We start from the raw sequence: 20,558 nt of genomic DNA, 5'->3' as shown, positions 1-20,558 counted from the left end.
GGGGGGGGGGGGTTCTTCCATAGCGTATTTTAGATAAGAACACGGCGTTTAAATGTTTTCCCGCTCTTTGATAAGTAAAAGTCCAGTACCTAGTGCAGAAACAAAGGTGGCCAGCCACCAGCGACTGGCGTGTTCAGAGCCTAATGTGTAGGAGCACGTAGGATTATGATTCTTAGATGCGTTCCTGCTCTGGAACTCCATACATCGACAGAGTCGATCTTGAGGAGGAATGATGGCAAATGTTTGTGTATTTCCAGCTTCTGTCGCTTTTTACTCCTCTATCAATGGGATATCTTCGTGATGATGCGCTTCAGTTAACTAATCGGCGATTACTACAGCTGTTGTCTGTCGTGTTGTCACTCGCGTTCTCTTTTTATTAATTTTGACTATTTCTTGAAGTCTGCTGTTTGATTAGATGTCTGTTGTGTAATGTAGTACACTTACTAAGGCCTTTGACAGTACCTGCATTGAAATGCCCAAAATTTGTAATAATTTCTTTTGTTTCAGGTATGTTTCTCGTCAAAACACAACAGCTGGTCCCGTCGTTCTAAGCAGCTGCCCTAAATTTGAGAAGGGGCGTAGATTTTGGCGTGGTTCATGTACAGTACGCCGTAACGTAAGTTGTTTCTCCTATACCATTACAGAAATGACAAACTGTCTAATCGCATTTATTAAGAACTTTTTTGTGACGTTTATTAATCGCTTTTAAGGCCAGCGAGACGATTTATTGATGGTACCAAGAAGTTACATTTCCTCATCGGGGCCCTAAAATATACTTCTAGCGAATTAAACTTTCTAACAGCATAAATACGTTTTGGTTGATAATAATAAAAAAATGCTTCGATATATGCAGAGTGAACGTTTTACTTAAATTTCAGACAACTTGAATAGTTGAACCACAAGTATGTGTCCTCAGTTGAAAGTATCTCAAGAAGTCATTCACGGGAAATAAAGTACGTAAATTGTCATGTAACATGTACAACGAACGTGAAGGTTCCTCCCATTGGTCCTCCCGGGACTGCCATTACTGAAGGTCGTGTTACTGTTACGAAGAATCCTTGGCTTCGCTAGCTTGCAACTGCAGCATATTCTAGGATCTACGTGTTCACAAGTGGGAGTCCTGTCATTGTGTGTTATCATGTGCCGTTAACATCAGTCGGTAAAGACAGAACCATTATAGTCTCACTTTGTCAATAAATTCGTTTTTCCTAGCCAAGAAGTCAAAAGTAAATTAAACCTATCGAAAGAAAGAAAGCGATTTTGTTTTTAATACACAAAGCGAAATAAGTAAATTCGTATATCATAGCCACGAAAATGCATTGTTTGTATTCGTAAAAATATAATTGCTAAACTTATTTCTGTCACTGAAGTAAACTTCCAAAAATACTTCTGTCACTGGTGTAAAAAAAAAACTAACAGCGTCACCTGTTGATTCTTTGGCGTACTACGCTGTTACTAACATGTAAACATCGGAACTACTAAGCTGAACAGACTCCTACAATTTTAAATTACGATTTTTTTAATCCGATGTTGCTTAAATAAAGACGGTATGTTGCCCCATGCCACGTTCAAGTTATTTATGAAAACCTCAAAAAAATTTCTACTAGTTTAGGAGGTTAGCGTGTTCAGACAGAGAAACAGGCAGACACGACGGTTTTACAGTTTTATTATTGGTATTGATGAATGTCAGAAGGAACACTCTTACTCGTTAATACGACGAGGATGAAATTCAACAGCCTCTTAATAAACTGAATCTCTCCATCACAGATGGCAATATCCACAGTGTGTAAACGGAATGTAATGAGTTTAGTAACGAAACTATTTGTAATATAGCTTCCGTGAATGGCTAATTATATTTACTGTACTGGATTTGTCAAAGTCGAAAAAACCAAGATCTCTACGCAAGCACTATGTTTAGTTCCAAATTGGTGGTGGCATCACCATGCAGTATCGTTGTTTTCGAGGGCAGTTTTAAACAAAATAGTGTACTTTGTGTCAGGGCTACACCCATATGCTTCACTTGCAAGGACAGACTTTGTAAGGTTTTGTGTGGCATGTTGAGTACGTCATCGTGAACGTCCTTGCTGTCCGATACTTCCGGGCGAATGCTGTCAAACGTAATGACTTATGGGGCCTAAATCAACGAAAACTGCGATTCACGACCGTTTCCATGCTATAAATAATTTTTAACGAGCGACTGCACATCCATCAGAGGTATTTCTGAGCCTCATATACCTGCTATCGCATGTCCGCTCTACACTTGGTTAGGGTTGATGTTTTTAAATCACCCAGTTTACGGCCCACTGAGATATTTAATTTATTCGATATGACAATGGGGGCATTCCATTAAGCTAAATATAGTTGAACACCAAGGCAGCCACGATGCGTTAAGCCACTCACGATGAACGGATCTCTCTCTCTCTCTCTCTCTCTCTCTCTCTCTCTCTCTCTCTCCCTCCCTCTCTCTCTCCCCCCCCCCTCTCTCCTGCGTAAATTGTATTGAACATAATTATCTCTTTCACAGAGTTTAGTGGATTTCCGTCTGTGAGGAATACGTATTGTTTTATGCGACCATCTTCCAGTAGACATAAAAACCAGTTCAGAACGAGTACTTTCATAATTTTGACCGACGGCTGTTAGAGAAATATCCATCTATTCAGTTAACAAGGAATTGCCTCAGTCTTCGCCTGGAACCGTTTCTTGAAGGTACAAAAAGTTCCAAGGGGGAGGGCGTACAAAGTTAACCTAGGATCTTACCCCGTCCCTTTTTCAAAAAATCGTGATATAATATTTGTGGATTCACTGACGTATTTTAAGAACACTAACTACAAAAAACAGTAGAGGAAATAAATTTAAAAAATACCAAGTGTTTTCCTGCGTAGCTTATTCCAAATGAGATCGCTTGTGTGATTGATTTGGGCTATAGTACAAGATGCTCGAAGAAATTACAAGGTATGAGGGCCATGGACTGATGTTACGATAGACATTAAAGACATTAAATCAGTATGTCGTGTAATCGTGGAAAGTAAATTGATTGTTGGATTTAGACCTATTACAAACCTGGCAGAAATTTTATTCTACTCCACGGAGTGAGTAAATCTCATCCTCTCGTAGAAGTACTGTAGAAATATGTATACATACCATAATTTGAGGAAGAAATTGTATAATATGCTGGGTGCAGATTCATTTATCATATTCTGCAACAAATTGTTACATGAACTCTGTCAGAATTAATTTTTCTTCAAGAGAGAAAAACAGTAAACCGACGAAGCTTGTAGTTCTACAATGTCTCACACAACGGTCAAAAGGTTTCAGGAACCGCTTTAAATGTCTGAAGTGAAATTCTATCGTAAGCAGAAGGTAATATTTTGGGGACTGGCCAAAATTCAGTAGAAATTAGAAACTTTGATACGTAGCAGTACCACAAAACTGTGTGAGTCAGGTAACTCTCAATTATAAATTTTATGTCGTTCAGTCAAACATTCGCCATGATCAGCGTGTTAGACCGACACCGATTACCTGGTCTGTACACAGCCCCTTCATATGAAACACTTTTACCTTGCAATCGAAGACCGAAAGTGATGGCTGGTTTCCTTCTTTACAGTTTGGCTTTAGCCTCAGCCCCAGGCAGTCGAGGAACTAAATTGGACATCCCTGGCGAATAGCGTGTAGCCCTCCCATTCGCCCTAATGATGACGTCAGCGCTTCGTGGCGCGACTCCCTGACACGTCAAACGCAGTTGGCACCTATAAGGACGGATGTCCGATCGACCAACACATGAAAAACCCAAGATTTTTCGGAGCGGACACATCTTACATACAGGGCTATTCAAAAAGAAGGACCACAATAAAAACCTTTATTGCTTCCAGACTACTAAATCAAATGTTCAAATGTGAGTTCCTAAGGGACCAAACTGCTAAGGTCATCGGTCCCTAGACTTACACACTACTTAAACTAACTAATTCTAAGAACAACACACACACCCATACCCGAGGGAGGACTCGAACCTCCTGCGAGAGGGGCCGCGCAGTCCGTGACATGGCGCCTCAAACCGCACGGCCACTTCGCGCGGCAACTACTAAATATAGGAACACAATTGCAGCGTTCCTGGAAAGAGAAAAGTTCAAATTTTTATACATTCAATGTGAGCACCATGTGCTACGCGACAAATATCAAAACGGTGACTCATTTCGTCCCACACAGGAAGCAGCTGGTCTGTCGTTATCGAATTCACAGTTCCAACAATGCGATGATGCAGACTTTAAAAAGTATCAGGCATGTGAGGGGGGGGGGGGTAAAAACGAGGTCTTTTACGTAACCCCACAGATAAGTCACAAACTGTGAGGTCTGAAGACGTGGGAGGCCAACAATTGTCAGGTCTGAAGACCTGGGAGGTCACCGGCGATGAAGTTCATCTTCCGCTCCTCCTCCTCCTCCTCCTCCTCCTCCTCCTCCTCCTCCAATCCAACGTCCTGGAATGATGTCATTCAAACTTCGGACGTGCTTACAGAAATCACGTCGAACGTTACCTGAATGACACCATTCCAAGCCGTTGAATTGGAAGAAGGAGCAGAAGATGAACTTCATCGCCGGTGGCCTCCCAGATCTCCAGACGTCACACGTTCTGACTTTTATCTGTACGTAAGTCAAAGACCGCGTGTCGTCGTCGTCGTGCCCCCCCCCCCTCCCCTCCCCCCTTGATACTTTTGAAAGTCTGCGTCATCGTATTGTTGAAGCTGTGAATTCGATAACGAGAGACCAGCTGCTTCGTGTGTGGGACGAAATGAGCTACCGTTTTGATATTTGTAGCATAGCACATGATGCTCACATGGAATGCATAAAAATTTGAATTTTTTCTGTCCAGGAGTGGCGGAATTGTGTTTCTATCTTTTGTAGTTTGGAATCAATAAATGTTTTAAACTGTTCCTTCCTTTTGAATAGTCTCGCATGATTATTAATTAGATTCTAGATAGTGGCTTCTAAAATGGCTCGCCTTTCATCCTCATAGATTGCTTTAGGATTTTACGAAATCTTGTTAGTACGAAGACTCACTCTACACAACTGCGCAATTCTTCTAAGACGTCTAGGTACAAATGGACTACTTACTGTATGTTGGTTTTCCAGGTCAGACCTACTTAGTGACTACAGGTAGCCCTGTACACTCTCCTCGCGTTATATTTATCGCAATTTTCGGATTTAACATACATAAAAACCACCGATTGTTTCAGGAATTAAACACGTAGCCGTACCATATTTTTCTGTCTCTTAGTTCTTTGCAATTACGTTGACCCACGCTTCTGTGGTAGACTTAGAAATTACTATTTTCGTAACATGTCTTGTTTGATTCATTTCCAATTCTCAGTGTAATCGGAATTTATTTATTTCAGTGAGCCACGAAAATGAAAATACAGGGTGAGTCAAAAAGGACTTTACCCCTTTGAAATGATACAGAAATTTATTGAGATAACTTACAGATGTGTCATTTTTAGCAAAAAACCTCAAGTTTGATTCACGTAATGAATCAGTACCCCGTTCCGCTACCAGGAGCGCCTGCGTAGTGTGGAGTTAAAATGGCTATTCTCACTGGCGCGGAGCGTGCTCGCTGTGTGTTTTGGTTTCATGAAACGAACTCTGCAACAGCTGTCCAGCGTAAATTTCTCACCGAATACGCAAAAAAATCACAAAGCAGGTCTACTACGTGCTCTTGTTATGATGAATGGAATCTAAGCAGCCGTTGCACAAGTTACGCCCGATTGGATGCCACGAGTATGGGAAGAAATTGATTACCGATGGGATGTTTGCCACAGCACAAATGGAGTAGTCGCATCGAACCAAAATGACGCTTGTATGTGAAACTTGAGGCTGTTCGCTACAAAATTACACATCTGTAAATTATCTCAATAAATTTCTATATCATTCCAAAGTCCTTTCGTTTTCCACTCATCCTGTAAATCTTAAGTCCATGCTGCTATATTAATTTGGGACATTAGCTTCTCGATCAACTGCTGTTTCATTCTCTGTCTAAAGCATAGATGTACGGTGGTGTTCGAGGGACATTCCCCGGACCTCAGTGACACCTATCAAGAGCAGAGCCTTCTTCATCAAGTAAACACCATAGCAACTAACAGTCAGTCTTAATTAAAAGCATGAGCAGCAGCAACAGAAGCAGCAGTAGCAGCAAAAAAAAGACGTAATTTAGCTTTATAAACGCCGAGGTTCACTTTTCCTTCTTTACAGGGCAGTAAAGAGACCAAGACTTTCTCGAAGCTTGATTAAAATTTTACATTTTTATGACGGTTGAGTTTGGCAGCGTTATTGCAGCGTTGTATGGGCTTGTGGATATTTTGGCTTCAGGGGTTCCGTTCCCATTACGCGTGCTTAATAAGCAGCAATATCAGCGCCGGACGGAGGAGAGTTAGCTGGGGCCAAAGATAGCCCGTTATCCGTTTATTGCGCATTACCTTAAAAAAACCTTTATGTTTACTGATATTTGCTTCGCCTCTCCTTGAGATATAGACAGCATAAACTTGCAGGTTTATTCGACGGGCCTTTATTTTTTTCCACGCTTTTTTTTTCTATTGGGCGCACAGTAATTTTTGTCTGTTACTGAGAATAACCTACAGTGATTAAAGGATAGCCATTCATCTCTAGGATGCATTTCAATGATTTTTTCAGTACAAATGTATACATGTTCAACTTACACATAATTAGTGCCGTAGTAAATGGTGGGCCAGACATTAAGGGTCAATTACACTGATGGCAGAGAAACCTTAACAGAGTACTTCGAGATCAGTAAATAATGGTCAGAAATGAGTATTTAATTTTTTTGTTGGTGTACACAACCTGCTGCTCAAAGCAGCAACGTAATCTCATATCACCTGTTCAGAGATGCGACCGTTAATATCATTGCATGTGTGGTGTCACCGCCAGACACCACACTTGCTAGGTGGTAGCTTTAAATCGGCCGCGGTCCATTAGTACATGTCGGACCCGCGTGTCGCCACTGTCAGTGATCGCAGACCGAGCGCCACCACACGGCAGGTCTCGAGAGACTGACTAGCACTCGCCCCAGTTGTACGGACGACGTAGCTAGCGATGCACACTGACGAAGCCTCGCTCATTTGCAGAGCAGATAGTTAGAATAGCCTTCAGCTAAGTCAATGGCTACGACCTAGCAAGGCGCCATAGCAATTGATAGTTATCGTATGAAGCATGTCTCATCAAGAACGATGTATACAAATGATGCATTAAAGTTAAGTATTCCAGAAGCTACGTACTTTTGTTTATAGCATTCATTACGTATCCTGTTTCAGACCTCACGCCATCCGGCGTGAGCTTATAGCGTGCCTTTCGGTTACCCGTCACTGTGGACTGGCTGTCTTGTCAGTTCACAACAGCATGCATTGACAATCCATGCAGTGACAGAAAATCCAGAGAGGTTCTGGTCATTTGTAAAAAAGCATTTCACTTCGTGATAGCAATGGAAAAGTTACCGATGACAGCGCACAAAGGCGAAGTTATTGAACACAGTTTCACCAAAGAAGACACTCCGCTATTTAGAAATAAATAAGGGTTACAAAATGTGAAGATTGTGTTGCTGTGTTCACAGGACAGCTGAAGAAAATATGAGAAAAGACGCATTGGACAGTATTCTCAGTTATCTAGAATTTGAGCAAATATAGACAATTGAAATTCACCCTTAAAGTAGCGGTAAAGACAGATCGTTGAGTTACATTTTTGTTTATATCTTGTGCTCATCTCCCCTTCCCCTCGAAAAAAAATCAAAAAATTATACGAAATGCTATAAACATCAGAAAAAATGTTTCTCTCCACTCCACTTGCACTGCAACTGAATACTGATGAATGTTGTTTCAACAGCCTTATAAATATTGGGTGAGGTTTACAGCTCCACCACCAAGGATGCAAACCCATACACCTGAGTTTCACTGGCAGCAGAGCTTCAAAGCGGCATTGTAGACATACCTTGTGGCCAACACACAATTTCAGCCTGCCACAACAGGAAGAAAGAACAGCAGTGAATTTGAGCAATGCCCATTTACACGCTTCGTAAAGAGCGTTGCAAAGCGAGCGCAAAATACTGACGGAGAAAGTCCCACGTGATTAGCCCGCAGTAGTAGCCCCTACTGCGTGCACAGAGTAAGCTGTCATGGCGTCGATTGCTAAAAAGGAATCACCTTTTTTGCTTTCTCTACGTCCGCTGCGTTATATAGCAGGGAACAACACTGAAAGAAGCAAACGGCCAATCTTGGCGGGAAAATGGATGAGCAGATTAATGGATGAACTGACGGAAAGAGAGGAGAAGCTTGGCATTTTTTAGAAAATAACACCTTTTAGAGAACGAATGCTACTTTAGAAACTGAGGACGACGAGGATAATTATCAGTTCGTAATAGATCTTGTAGATAAAAAATTGAAATACCAGGTCTCTGTGATAAGGAAAACAAATACTTCTTCAGAGAAGTTTTCGGCAACTCATAAGGTTCAAGTACACTCGTGAACCGAAGTCAAGAAACTACACACTCAGTACATATACATCCTCACTGCTAGCACCGCTTCCCCTTACAGATCGAAATGAGAGGTATTTCTCGGCAGTACAATGAACGCAAAGTTCTTATTTTCATTTTAATTTTCTCCACTGTTGTCTTCGGCCTACACTTTTGTAACATACTGAATATTTCCTGTAACGCTGTATCAGGTTTGCTCGTGTTGTAATCTTTACTTTTGTCGTAAAAAAAACAAAAAAAAGCTTCAGTTCGTATTGTTCATTTGAAACACATACTACTACTTTGCACCAAGTTGCAATAGTCTACGTGCATTCTTATCGAAATCACTGTCAGCACGTAGCGGAACCTGTGAAGTGGACAACTGGTGGCGGCGTCAGCGATTGAAAGCACACTTGTGAGTCAAAGCTTCGGCCTATGTCAGCAACATTCATATATACTCGGATGCTGCTATAGATTTCTTAGATGCTGCGAATTTCGTCGGTTCACTTCGGAAAGAACGAACATGGCTATAGGCATGGTAGAAATTAAAATGGCTGCTTAACTTTTGATTCCCAATTAACAGGCACATTTGAACGTACTAATCTTCTGCTGTCTGGGCCATGGGCAGCATCGGACCTCATCCCTTGTGGCAGGGGTTTCTGATTATTATTCATAGAGTTGTAGGAGGCAACAGGGGAATTCTACAGACCAGAAGCCAGACGGGTCTGGTAAAATCTTGCACATATTTCCATAAACACACACATGGAAATGATAGGTGGCATGTTACAATTAAAATATCGCATACCACACACATAGGAAAAGCACAGAACTGATAGAAAGGTCTTGCTGCAGGGCAAGACAAAGGGAACAGTCTGCGAAGTAAACGAGCGTTTTGTTAACTCTTCTAGTCCTTGATTGGAGAAAGATAAATTGTAATGATTATTATCCACGAGAAAAAGTAAACTGAAGCCCAGGAAGGGGCAGTACAAAGCATTATGACGCAGGCATGGATTATCTTTGTCGCTCCCACCGTATTGGTATGCAAACCGTTGGATTTCTGATTGTTCATGAACTAAATGATCGCGATTGCATTATCCCTCATGCGAAACAGTACTAAACGGAGCTGTAAGGCGCATAGCTGTTACTCAGACCAGTCTGCAAGCACAAAGACGTACAAATGGCGGCCACTTATGTGCTACTGAACTCCATGGGCCTATTCCAACAAATAACTGCCAGCAACTGAAGACTAGAGGGTGTCTCCCGTCAGTTTTTTACTGCGAGTATCGCAACCCAGTAAGCGTCCGACGGCAGAGAGAGGAGCCCGTAGCCAACCTAAGTAGAGTGATGGTTTTGTTCTGGCCTGCAAGGCCCGGTCTCACGGTTCCGGAGTTGATTCCTTGGAGTGGAGGCAAGTCGTCGACAGAGGAGGGTCACGCCACGAAGTAGTCGTGATCTGGAATTCAGACCAACTACTCGAACAGCAGTTGTGGCTCTTCGTCATATTGCAAATTTCTAGGAAGATTTAAACCAAGGTCGGAAAATTTCTCCGCCCCCATGAGACAACAGTGCTCTGGTTAGGCAAGCCTACCGTGACATCTGACTGCGGGGGAGAAATAGTGTAATTTAAATGACAATCAATTCCATCGAATTTGTGAATATTAGTCGGATCGACCTTTGTGATTTATCAAACGTTTCGTAAATTTGCGTATATTTTGAATCCACCGTCAGAAAAGTAAGATGTGTTTAGTTATCTCCTTCTCTCTTTGTCAGAAAAAGCTGGAGAGGGTGGCAGGCGTTCTTATTGTACACGGTGTGGTAGGTTAGAGAGAAGTCTCTGCTCAACAACTAGCTTTCAGTTCAGTGCAACATGCAGCCGCAATGTCGGGCTAACGAGTTCAGGCAGTCTGCGCAAGTGCGCGGCGTCTTGTTTCAAAGTGCTTGTGAATGGACGCTTAAGAACACACTCCAAAGAGGGTGCGTTCCGTGTTTAGTGTACGCCAGTTTCCTGCGCAAGGTGCTATAAAGTAGCACACTAAGAAACGCGTGGCACGCCCTCGGCTAATGCAGTTCGTTTGCCGAGCAGCCAAATCCCGGCCTCTGCTACTCAGACCGCGTCGCCGCTGCAGCCCCTTCAGCCACGTGCCGCGTCGAGTTGTAATTCCGCCAAGCTGCAGCCGTTATCCCCGGTATAAGCGACCGCGTCCTTTGAGCGCCTGCGTTCCGCTGCGGCGTTCAGAACGGGAATTCTCGCCGGCCGCGGACCGCCGCCTTTGAAGCCGCTTGCTTGTCTGTGCCCGGGCTGGATGCAGATGTGATGTGTAGACGCAGAGGAGCAGCGAGCGATGGCTGCAGAGGAGCAGAAAGGCACGCCCTCGCCACAAAGGGCTGACGACAGCGTGAGGGGGGCGGCCTTTGCGCCACGGTCGCCCGGCATGTGCTAATTGCGCACAACTATTCGACGCTGACGCCTCCGCTGAACCCGCGCTGGCTGCGGACGCCTCCGTCAGCGGCGGCGGGCTTTCTCAAATGTGTGCACGTCTATTCTTAAACTCTTCACGCTGTGCGATGCAGTCCTCATTGCTATCCTAGGATCTGCAGCCAGTGTCTGGACGCACAAACTGTGATACAATAGATATGTCAGTCAGAAGGCGTAAACAGGGCAGCGTGCTGCTGTGGCTCACAGGAGCCTGTGGAACAAAATCGGTGGAGGCACTATTACACTAGCCTACGCGCAATAGACACTACTGTCAGATAAAAGAAACAACAACCAAGCTAGAACTAAAGCTATGGAAAGTCCATCAGTGGCAGAGAGACTTGGACACTATCACAACAGATCGAAGGCTACGGGATGTATTTCAAAACATCAGGGAGACTTACGTGCCTTGTAAATCCATGTAGCTGGATATTTTTTTGAAAAAAACTATGTTCTGAGGCATCAAGGGATCACAAATTTAGCATTGGAGGGCAGCGTGGAGGTTAAAAATCGTAGAGGGAGGCCAAGAGATGAATAAACTGAGCAGATTCAGAAGGATGTAGGTTGCAGTAAGTACTGGGAGATGAAGTAGCTTGCACAGGATAGAGTAGCATGGATAGCTGCATCAAACCAGTCTCAGGACTGAAGACAACAACAACAATGTCTGTGGCACTTAAAAAGAAGTGAATACAAAATCTGAGGAGCCAGTCCCGTGGAAAGTACCCAGTAAAATCATTTTTATTGAAAAAAGGGAACAAAATAATTCATAGTAATAACAAGATTAACAAAATAGAAAATTTCACACAAAATCTACTTCATAAAGTATCCGTCCGCCATATGAATATGCGTAAAATTCACGCCCAGAGACGAAACTTAAATGCTGACCCACGGCACACACTAGCGCCAGCCAGCCGCAGCCAGACTGCCATCTATTATTTTGAGCGGCTCCGGGATAGTGCAGTTCCCAAAATGGGCCCTAAGGGTAGTGAGACAACCCAAACTGAAAGAAAACTCTTACGAGACTGCTAAAGTAGTCGGTGGACCTAGGTCGACGTTTCAGCCGATAATAAACCGCTTTTGCTTAACCGAACATTGAGAAACGAACCACGGACCGACGCCCTCGCTCATTGACCTATGCAGAAGTGATGGAAATCAAGAAAAATCCGGAAATCAGCGCTCTAAGTTGTCGGAGGAGTAAAAGAGTCGAGGGGCAAGCAGGTGTGTGCCAACAGAGTAAGAAATACCTGCAAACAAGTACGGATATTGGTAACTCGCAAGAAATTTTGCGCCAGTGAAGAGTATCCGAAGAAACGTTTTGATTTTGACCAGGAACACAGATTCAAGAAGGTGCACTTCTGTTATGGATTTATTATTTTCTGATTAAAGTAAAAGTAACATACGTGTCGTGTACAATACTGATACAACTCAACGCCACTCCTCAGAGCCCAGACATTAATCCTGTTGAACACCTTTGGAAAGTGCTGGAAGAGAAAGTCAGAGAAAGACAAACTTTAACAAGAAAGACTTAAAATATGCTGTTCGAGAAGAATGGGACAAAATACCGACGTTTGCAAGCAGTAATGACTACAAAGTGATGCCCAATGAATATCAAGTTTTGTTATTCGAACCGTGTCTTCAGTCTTTAAATGTGAAAAATAGGTGTGGACGGATTACTTTTGTATGAAATTTTCTATTTTGTTAACCTTGTTATTGCTGTGAATGTATGTTGTTCCTTGTGTTTCAACAAAAATAATTTATGGACCTACTTTCTACAGCATTGGCTGTTCAGATTTAGTATTCGCTTCTTTTTGAGATCCACAGATTGACATTTTTGAAAAATTACAGTTAGACGAACACTTTTACGATTCACTGTGGAGTCATGAGGGGCCATGGTCCATAAAGTGAATATTTACGTGCGACAGAGAAACGTCCGACAAATGTGAAATCATGTGACGACATTGGTACACCAGACCATATCGAACTAGATCTGTTGACTCAAAATAACAGGCATTTGTACACTAACAACAAGTGACACTGTTAGAGACAAAGAAAAATTGCATCTACTCAAAGAAGTAGTAAGTAAGGTATCCGCGAGGGAACTGAGGAAATTTTGTAAAATAAAGGTACTGTTGAAGTAAATACTGTCAGTGTAGTGAATATCACCGAGAATTCGCTGACGCTGGAATGAATCTATACACCGAGGACGGCCAGCACCAGCGGATACACGGCCAACAACTTGGCAGCTATAGCAGGACCAGTAGAGCGAATAATAACTTGTCGATGACCTGCGTACGTCTGCTATCAAAAGCCGGATGGTAGGGGTGGTGTGGTAGATCAGTTAAGACCAACTGAATGAATCCGACAGGATTGCAGACGACGGCGTTAGCTGTGGTCCCATCTCAGGGCTGACAAGTGGTGGGCTTGGGATTGTTTGGGGATGGTTTGGGTTTCCTAGAGCTCCGGATCTAGCAATTTTTCATGTTGTCCCCAGCAATCTTGCAATCAGTCGCAAAGACGTAAGTAGTGTTAGAGAACAGCTCATACAGGTAGAATTCCGCAACAGAAGCTTGTTGAAGAAAATAACTTCCTTAACCCAGAGTTGTCCCAGTGGCTACGATCAGAAACTGCTAGTAAGCTTGTGCTGCGATGATAGCGTTACCAACAATTCTTTTTCTTCTGTTTCACCCTACTTTGGGGTACGTTAAATCAGTCCATTTTTAATGCAATTTTTTGCAATTGCCTAGTATAGTTTCATTCTTTCTAACCTTGCTTTTCTTTCTTCTTCAGAGATTTGGATTATTCGTTTGGATTTCCATTCTGACTAGGAACCTCTCTCGCTTGTCTGTGGTTATTTTGTTTCGCAGTATTATCTATTAATATATTTTCTTTGATTTGGACTTCTCTTGAGTGCTTCTCAGTTTCCCTAAATCGATTTGGTTTTTTTTTGTTGAGCAAGTAGTCAATTTGTTTTTGTAGTTCGAGGATCTGTTCTTTGGCTTTTTCCAAGGTCATGGCTAGGAGAGCAATATCATCTGCAAAGGCTAGACAGTTGACTTTGATATCTTTGTTTTTTGTTCCCAGCCGGATTCCATTTGGATGTTTGTGTTCCACTGTCTGACTACTTTTCCTAGGGCGCTGTTAAATAGCAGTGGGGAGAGACCATCTCCTTACAAACGTTTATTTATATCAAAAAGGTCAGAGAGTTCTCCCATGAATTTGACTTTGGAGTGTGTGTTCGTATGGGTTTCTCTGAGTGGGTTTGTGCTGGTGTTGTCTAGGTTTTAATTCTTTTAGTATAGAGATCAAAGATCTTGTACGTTACATTTATGTTGACATTTTTCCAAAGTTGAGCTTTGATTTGATTTTCTCGCGAGGCCTTAAGGTTTTGAGATGTGAAATGACCTAACTGTAATTCCTCAGTGGGGTGTGTTTCAGAGTAAGGGTTGGGTGTTGTTGAGGTCTTTTTCTTCCATGGGGTCATAATCGAGAAGGCTTCTGAAATTTTCTGCTACTATTTTGCATTTTTCCCTGTTGTTGTGGGCAATATTTTCGTTTTTGTCTTGGAGCTGAACAGTCGGTGGGCAGTATCTGTTTATTTTTTGTTTAAAAGTCTTATAAAAGATCTTTGTGTTGTTTTTGATGAAGTCTTCGTTGATTTGGAAGAGGAGTTGATCTTGGCCTTTTTTATTCTTTTTATATTTTTTCTCACTAATTTTCGTTATTTAAAGAGTTTCGTCTGTTATGTCCTCTTTCTATGATGACCACTTTTGCCACGCTTTTCTTCTTACTTCAAGCTGTCTGTCGCAGTCTTCTATCCACCAGACATATTTTGTGGCTTTATAGGAACTAATTGTTCAGCTATTACGCTTTCTTTTATTTGTTCCTAGTTTTGGTTTTGGATATCTTCAGTTGCGAGGGGAAACTCCGTGGGTTTAATCTTTCCTAGATTGTATTTTCTTCTTTCAGGGTGGTTGTTTCCATTTTTTTGTTTTGGGGATGATTTTGTTTTAGAAAGGTAGTGACTGGAATCTAGGTTGTCTCCTCTGAGGACTTTGACATTTTGTATGTCTTTATGGAACTTCGGTTCGATTGTCACGTGATAGAACTGGAATTCACATAGGTGTGGGTTTGGTGAGTGCGAGGTAACTTTTTTAAAGGCTGTGGATTTCAGGATCATGTTGTTTGCTCAGCATAATTCTACCAGTCTGATGCCATTTTGGTTAGTTCTGTTATGTGCCGTGTAGTTTCGATCAATTTTTGTTGTACGGGGATAAGTCAATTATTATCCACAAAGTAGTTATAAAATGTTATTGCAATTAAAAAAGGAACTTACAAGAACATCAATTTTCGACATAGTCTCCTTGCGTTTCAACGCACTTGGTCCATCGTGTACAAGCTTCCTGGTGCCTTCATAGAAGAAGGTTCTCGGTTGAGATGCGAGCCAGGAATGCACCGCTTCTTTCACTGCTTCGCCGAGGCAAATTGACGGCACCTTAATACCTGTTTGAGCGGACCAAACAAGTGATAGTCAGAAGGGGGCAAGATCGGGATTATATGGAGGATGATCTAGTTATTCAAATTTGAGTTTCTGGATCGTTTCAGCAGTGTGGGCAGCAGTATGCGGACGGACATTGTCGTGCAACAACACAACACCTTTTGACAGCAATTCTTGGCGTTTGCTTCGAATTGCAGGCTTTAGCCTGGCAGTAAGCATCTCACTGTAACGTATACTGTTTATTGTTGTGCACCTTTCCCCATAATGTTCCAGTACTGGACCTTGTGCGTCCCAAAAACCCGTAAGCATCAGTTCTCCAGCGGGCTGTTGGGTCTTGAACTTTTTGTTGCACGGCGAATTTCTGTGTTTCCATTCCATACTCTACCGTTCACTCTGCGGCTCGTAATGATGGATCCATGTTTCGTCACCAGTAATGCTCCTGTCTAAGAAGTTGTCCCCTTCGTTACCACAGCGATTCAAATGTTTTTCTTGCAAATGTCCAAGCGCGTTTGTTTATGCAACTGTGCGAGTTGTTTTGGGACCCATCTTGCACAAACTTTATGAAACCCAAGTCTGTTGTGGATGATTTCGTAGGCAGAACCGTGACTAATTTGCAGACGATGTGACACTTCGTCAATAGTTGATCGTCTGTCTAAGAGAATCATTTCACGTGAATGCTCAATGGTTTCTTCATTTGTGACGGTAAACGGCCGTCCGGCTCCTTCAACGTGCGTAACACTTGTGCGACCATTTCGGAATTTTTCAATCCATTCGTAGACACTTCGTTGTGTCAAAACACTGTTCCCGTACTGTACCGAAAGTCTTCGATGAATTTCTTCCCCTGATACGCATTCCGACCACAAAAATCGGATCACTGAACTTTGCTCTTCTTTGGTGCAAATAGATAGCGAAGCAGTCATGATTAACAGCACGGCAGCGATAACAAAAGTAACCTAGGTACTTGAAAAATGCGAAGATTTAACTACAAATAAACAAAGCATGCGTCATCAACGTAAAACGACAGTACTACCAAAATAAACAAAAATATAACTAAATTGCGCATAATAATTGACTTACACTCGTATTTCTTCTACTTCCCTATCTGGGCAGCGAAGCCAGCCATAAGTAGACATCGGTATACTGGAAATTTTTGCAAACTATTTTTGTCTGTTATGAAAACAGTTCCAGGGTGTGGATTGCTTTTCATAATTTTTTTGCTCACCTTTCGTTTGTGTATTCTGAAGCTTCTAGAATCAACAATGTCATCATTCATTAATCTGGTTTCTTGTAGGGCCTGTATGAAAATTTTGTGGTTCTTGTGTCTGTAAGATGTTTTAATTTTACAGTTTTTAGACGAGAATTTACATTGAAAGTAGCTACGTACCTTGGTTTTCTATACTTCATCTTGCTGGAGGTTCCAAGACGCTCCGAATCATCCTTGGGTAACGCTACAGACCCCCTAGGACCCGATTGTCTGGTTGCGCACTTTGGTGCGGTGGATTGTCCATGTGGGATAATTTGTTTGACATCACACTCTTCAATGGCAGATAATATTATGTTTGGAGTGGCTCTTATTGTGAGAGCCACTTGTTTACAACCACTGTTGTTAGCCCGGAGGTTTTTCTCAGTCGTGTCTAACCTGGGAAGCACTCTCGGACCAAAGGCCGTCCAATCTGGGAACAACCGCCTTTGGATTTTGCATTCAGTGTTGCTCTACGGGTGATATTTTCTATTTCCCACCTACCCTACATATCTGCAGAGGCTCCCCCTATCCTCCACATGGGGACGCGTCCGATAGGGGAACAGAACCACCCCCCGTGCTCCTATTTTTATGTTATATTTAATTTCACCAATTATTGAAAATGCTTAAACTATATTACAAATATTGAAGCGAATGTTTAGTTACAGTTGTTAAATTATCGCGTACATATCTGGGACTACGACTGACATTAGATTCCAAGTAATGGGTATCGTGCATGGATGAAATTACTGAAAAAAATGAGGGAAATCTCAGGTAACTCTGAGAGGTTAGAGTCGAAGGTGAACCGTTCGTTGCCGGCCGGAGTGGCCGTGCGGTTCTAGGCGCTACAGTCTGGAACCGAGCGACCGCTACGGTCGCAGGTTCGAATCCTGCCTCGGGCATGGATGTGTGTGATGTCCTTAGGTTAGTTAGGTTTAATTAGTTCTAAGTTCTAGGTGACTGATGACCTCAGAAGTTAAGTCGCATAGTGCTCAGAGCCATTTTGAACCGTTCGTTGACGGAAATAAAATGTTCTGAGTACTCATTTTGCTATAGATCACTATGAGATGCGGCTTCGGAAATAATCGGTAGCAGAGTAGCGTAACAAATGAAGAAGAGCGTTGAATTGTAATGGTTTTTCCTCGACTGCGGCTATCTACGGTGCCCTCACCGGCCTCCGGTATCTTCGGTATTTCCCTCTGGTTCCCGGGTTCCAGGGCTGTTTCCCATTCCGTGATTGTGAGAGCGAAGGAGTGTAATGTGTACGTGAAAATTTTGTTACCTAGCTGTAAATTCGGACATCAGACAGAGTTTTTTAAAAATTTCGTACTGTGTAAATATGGTTCCACATTTGAACACACACGTTTCTCGTTGATCATCATTTAATGAATATTCCGACTTCAGTTCAAGAGCTTACCCAGGATCTGAGCTTGGGGAAAAGTGGTGGGGCGGGAAGGGGGGTTGTCAGCTCGTATTAGTTTCGTTGTGAATATAGTAGTAGTGCTGAGATTTTACATCACGACGAATAGATCTGGATACACTTTCTCCCTGTCAGTAGCTATCATGTTCCATATTCCTTCAATGTGATCCTGAATTAATGCGTCTGTCTGTATGTGTGGCGTGGCAGGAGGCGAGTTCGATTTCGGAAGATAATTTCTGTTTTCTCTTAGGGGGGGGGGAGGGGGGAAGGACACTCCCTCCCACCACCCCCACAAAATCCGCAGGGTATCCCCTCGCTTCGGTTATTTTTTACTCATTACAGTGGGAAGTAATACTATTTTTTATCGATTACAGTGGCAAGTAATGCTTTGCACGCAGTGTTACGCGTCAGGTCAAGAATGACCATAGTATGTAGAGCGCCGTTAGAAGTCTATTGGTTTTACATTCCACTGACAGTGTGTGAAATATATTCCTGCGAGAGGTTCCCATCTACTTGAGATTATCGCACAGTGGCACGAAATAGTGACGGATGACTCTAGTGAAGAAATTTTCAGGGGCAACAAGAGATCCTAACTTACAGAATTGTTAACAAATCTGTAAATGGTAGCTGAGCTTGGAGCAATCACCAGTAAGTGACTTGGGAACTGAAAACAGTCATTTACTATCATAAAAATTAGTGGACTTGATATCACATATAGTAAACATTCGTTAATCAGAATTTGGAATTTCAAGTTGTAAAGACCTAGAAACCTTGCGATGAAAGAAAGTAGTCATTTCGATTTAGTCGTTCCCCGTTCGACAGAATTTTATCGTGGTTTAAGGTGTTCATGAATGCTTTCTTTGAGATCTTGCTAAAGTGAGGGGAGGGCGACGGAACACTAGTTTCTCTGAACGCCGAGACTTTAGTTCGCTTCTTTTTCTTATTCGAATTTATTCATTATTGTTTCACAGGTGAAAACGTAAACGTAAACAGCCCTTCCTAACCACCACCGTTATAACATGAATTTTAATATAAGTAATTGACGGTAATCGGATAATTGTTCGGAAATCATTGCCTGATAGTCCAAGATACATAGTTTCCGAACTTCGCACATAACTGATTTTGTGGGAGAGACTTGCATATTAAATTTAAGTGCTTGCTTAATATAATAGTAATAGATCTGTTTGTAATTTCATCAGCTAATCTGAGATCTGAATTTGTCTAGATTTATAAAAGAGTCTTTCTTCGTCTGAGCTGATGTAATAATTGTCTGACAATGCCAGCTCAAACGTGAATCGCTCTAGGGAAGTCTGTTCTATAATATCCGTAACACTCACTACTCTTTAACCTAACTCCTTCTTGCAGCCGTTACATTCGCGCTTTCAGAGAAAGCATGGCATCTATTGGAGCAGTAGCTGGTATTATAACTATACACATACAAGGTCCTTTACGACTTCTACAGAAAATGGACGCCAGTCACTCCATCCGAAGGATGTGAAAGGACGGTGTAACAACGAAATAAGCTCAGATTAAAAATCTTTTCGTTTATTGGCAACAATTGGATAGTAATTACCGACAGTTAACGAGTCACTGTATACACAGCGTGAACCAGAACTCCAACATCAAACTTTCCGAGGCGGTAGTGTGAAAAAAATGTTCCTTAAAAGTGGGCTCTAAAGTGCATACCTTAAAAGAGCTATGACTATTTGTTCTCTTCAGTACTGTGAAACATGACCTTCCACTGATCTGAACATAGCTGTTAAGTTATCCAAGTTAGAGCCCATATTCATTAGACATTTTTGCTTCGAGTGATCGTTTCTCCCTGACTACTGGCGAGTACTTCTGGAACACTGTATATATATTCATCTAACGATTGCTTCACAGGTGCTCGAAGCTCGTTAAGGTTTCGAATAAGCAAGACAAAATAGTCAGTGGTTGGGTTTTCCTAAAAACCAAACCTAGAATGTGAGACGGCTATCGAGAAAAAGTTACGGAGTTTGTGTGACAACTTCTGTTGTGTGCTTGAACCAGTCCACAACATCGCTTTGTCCCATATTTCCTACGTTGTTTCGCATCAGAAACTTGACGATCCCTCATGAGACTGCGAGAACCGATATTGTTTTGTAAAGTTAATCAAATCTCCAGAGCGTTGATGCACGGCGTTTTGTGTACATATGTTTAGTCGGAGTTGTTTTTTATCTGTTTCGAAGGAAGTCGATTTGTTTCGGTCCCCCGCTCATCCTCTCTTCTCCTTATAGCACATTCAAGAACTACGTGACATTGTGTTACGAGAAGCATCTTCCGCAGTTTGCCGTTTGATGGCCAGGCAGAGTCTCAATCGTAACGGAAAACTCTGAGCAGCCAAGAGACATTAAGACCTGACTTTGAAATATGCCCCTTCGTCTCTGTGCGAGCTACCAGGGAGAG

The 20,558-nt window shown here is 42.3% G+C and overlaps 1 protein-coding gene across 8 annotated transcripts in view; it reads left to right on the top strand.

The window, feature by feature from the left end:
• The window catches only part of LOC126237282 (stress-activated protein kinase JNK), a 1,031,804-nt gene that overhangs the window by 597,029 nt on the left and 414,217 nt on the right, over window positions 1-20,558 (top strand). For 5 of the 8 annotated variants that reach the window (XM_049947220.1, XM_049947222.1, XM_049947221.1 and 2 more), the window contains one exon: window positions 508-616. The exons of the other annotated variants lie outside the window; for them this stretch is intronic. The gene's annotated coding sequence lies outside the window, so the exon portion shown is untranslated. The remainder of the gene's footprint in view (window positions 1-507; window positions 617-20,558) is intronic. 8 annotated transcript variants of the gene reach the window in all.

This window comes from Schistocerca nitens, chromosome 2 (genome assembly GCF_023898315.1).
Source record: "Schistocerca nitens isolate TAMUIC-IGC-003100 chromosome 2, iqSchNite1.1, whole genome shotgun sequence".
Taxonomy (NCBI): domain Eukaryota; kingdom Metazoa; phylum Arthropoda; class Insecta; order Orthoptera; family Acrididae; genus Schistocerca; species Schistocerca nitens.
This window is presented reverse-complemented; position numbering and strand designations above follow the sequence as displayed.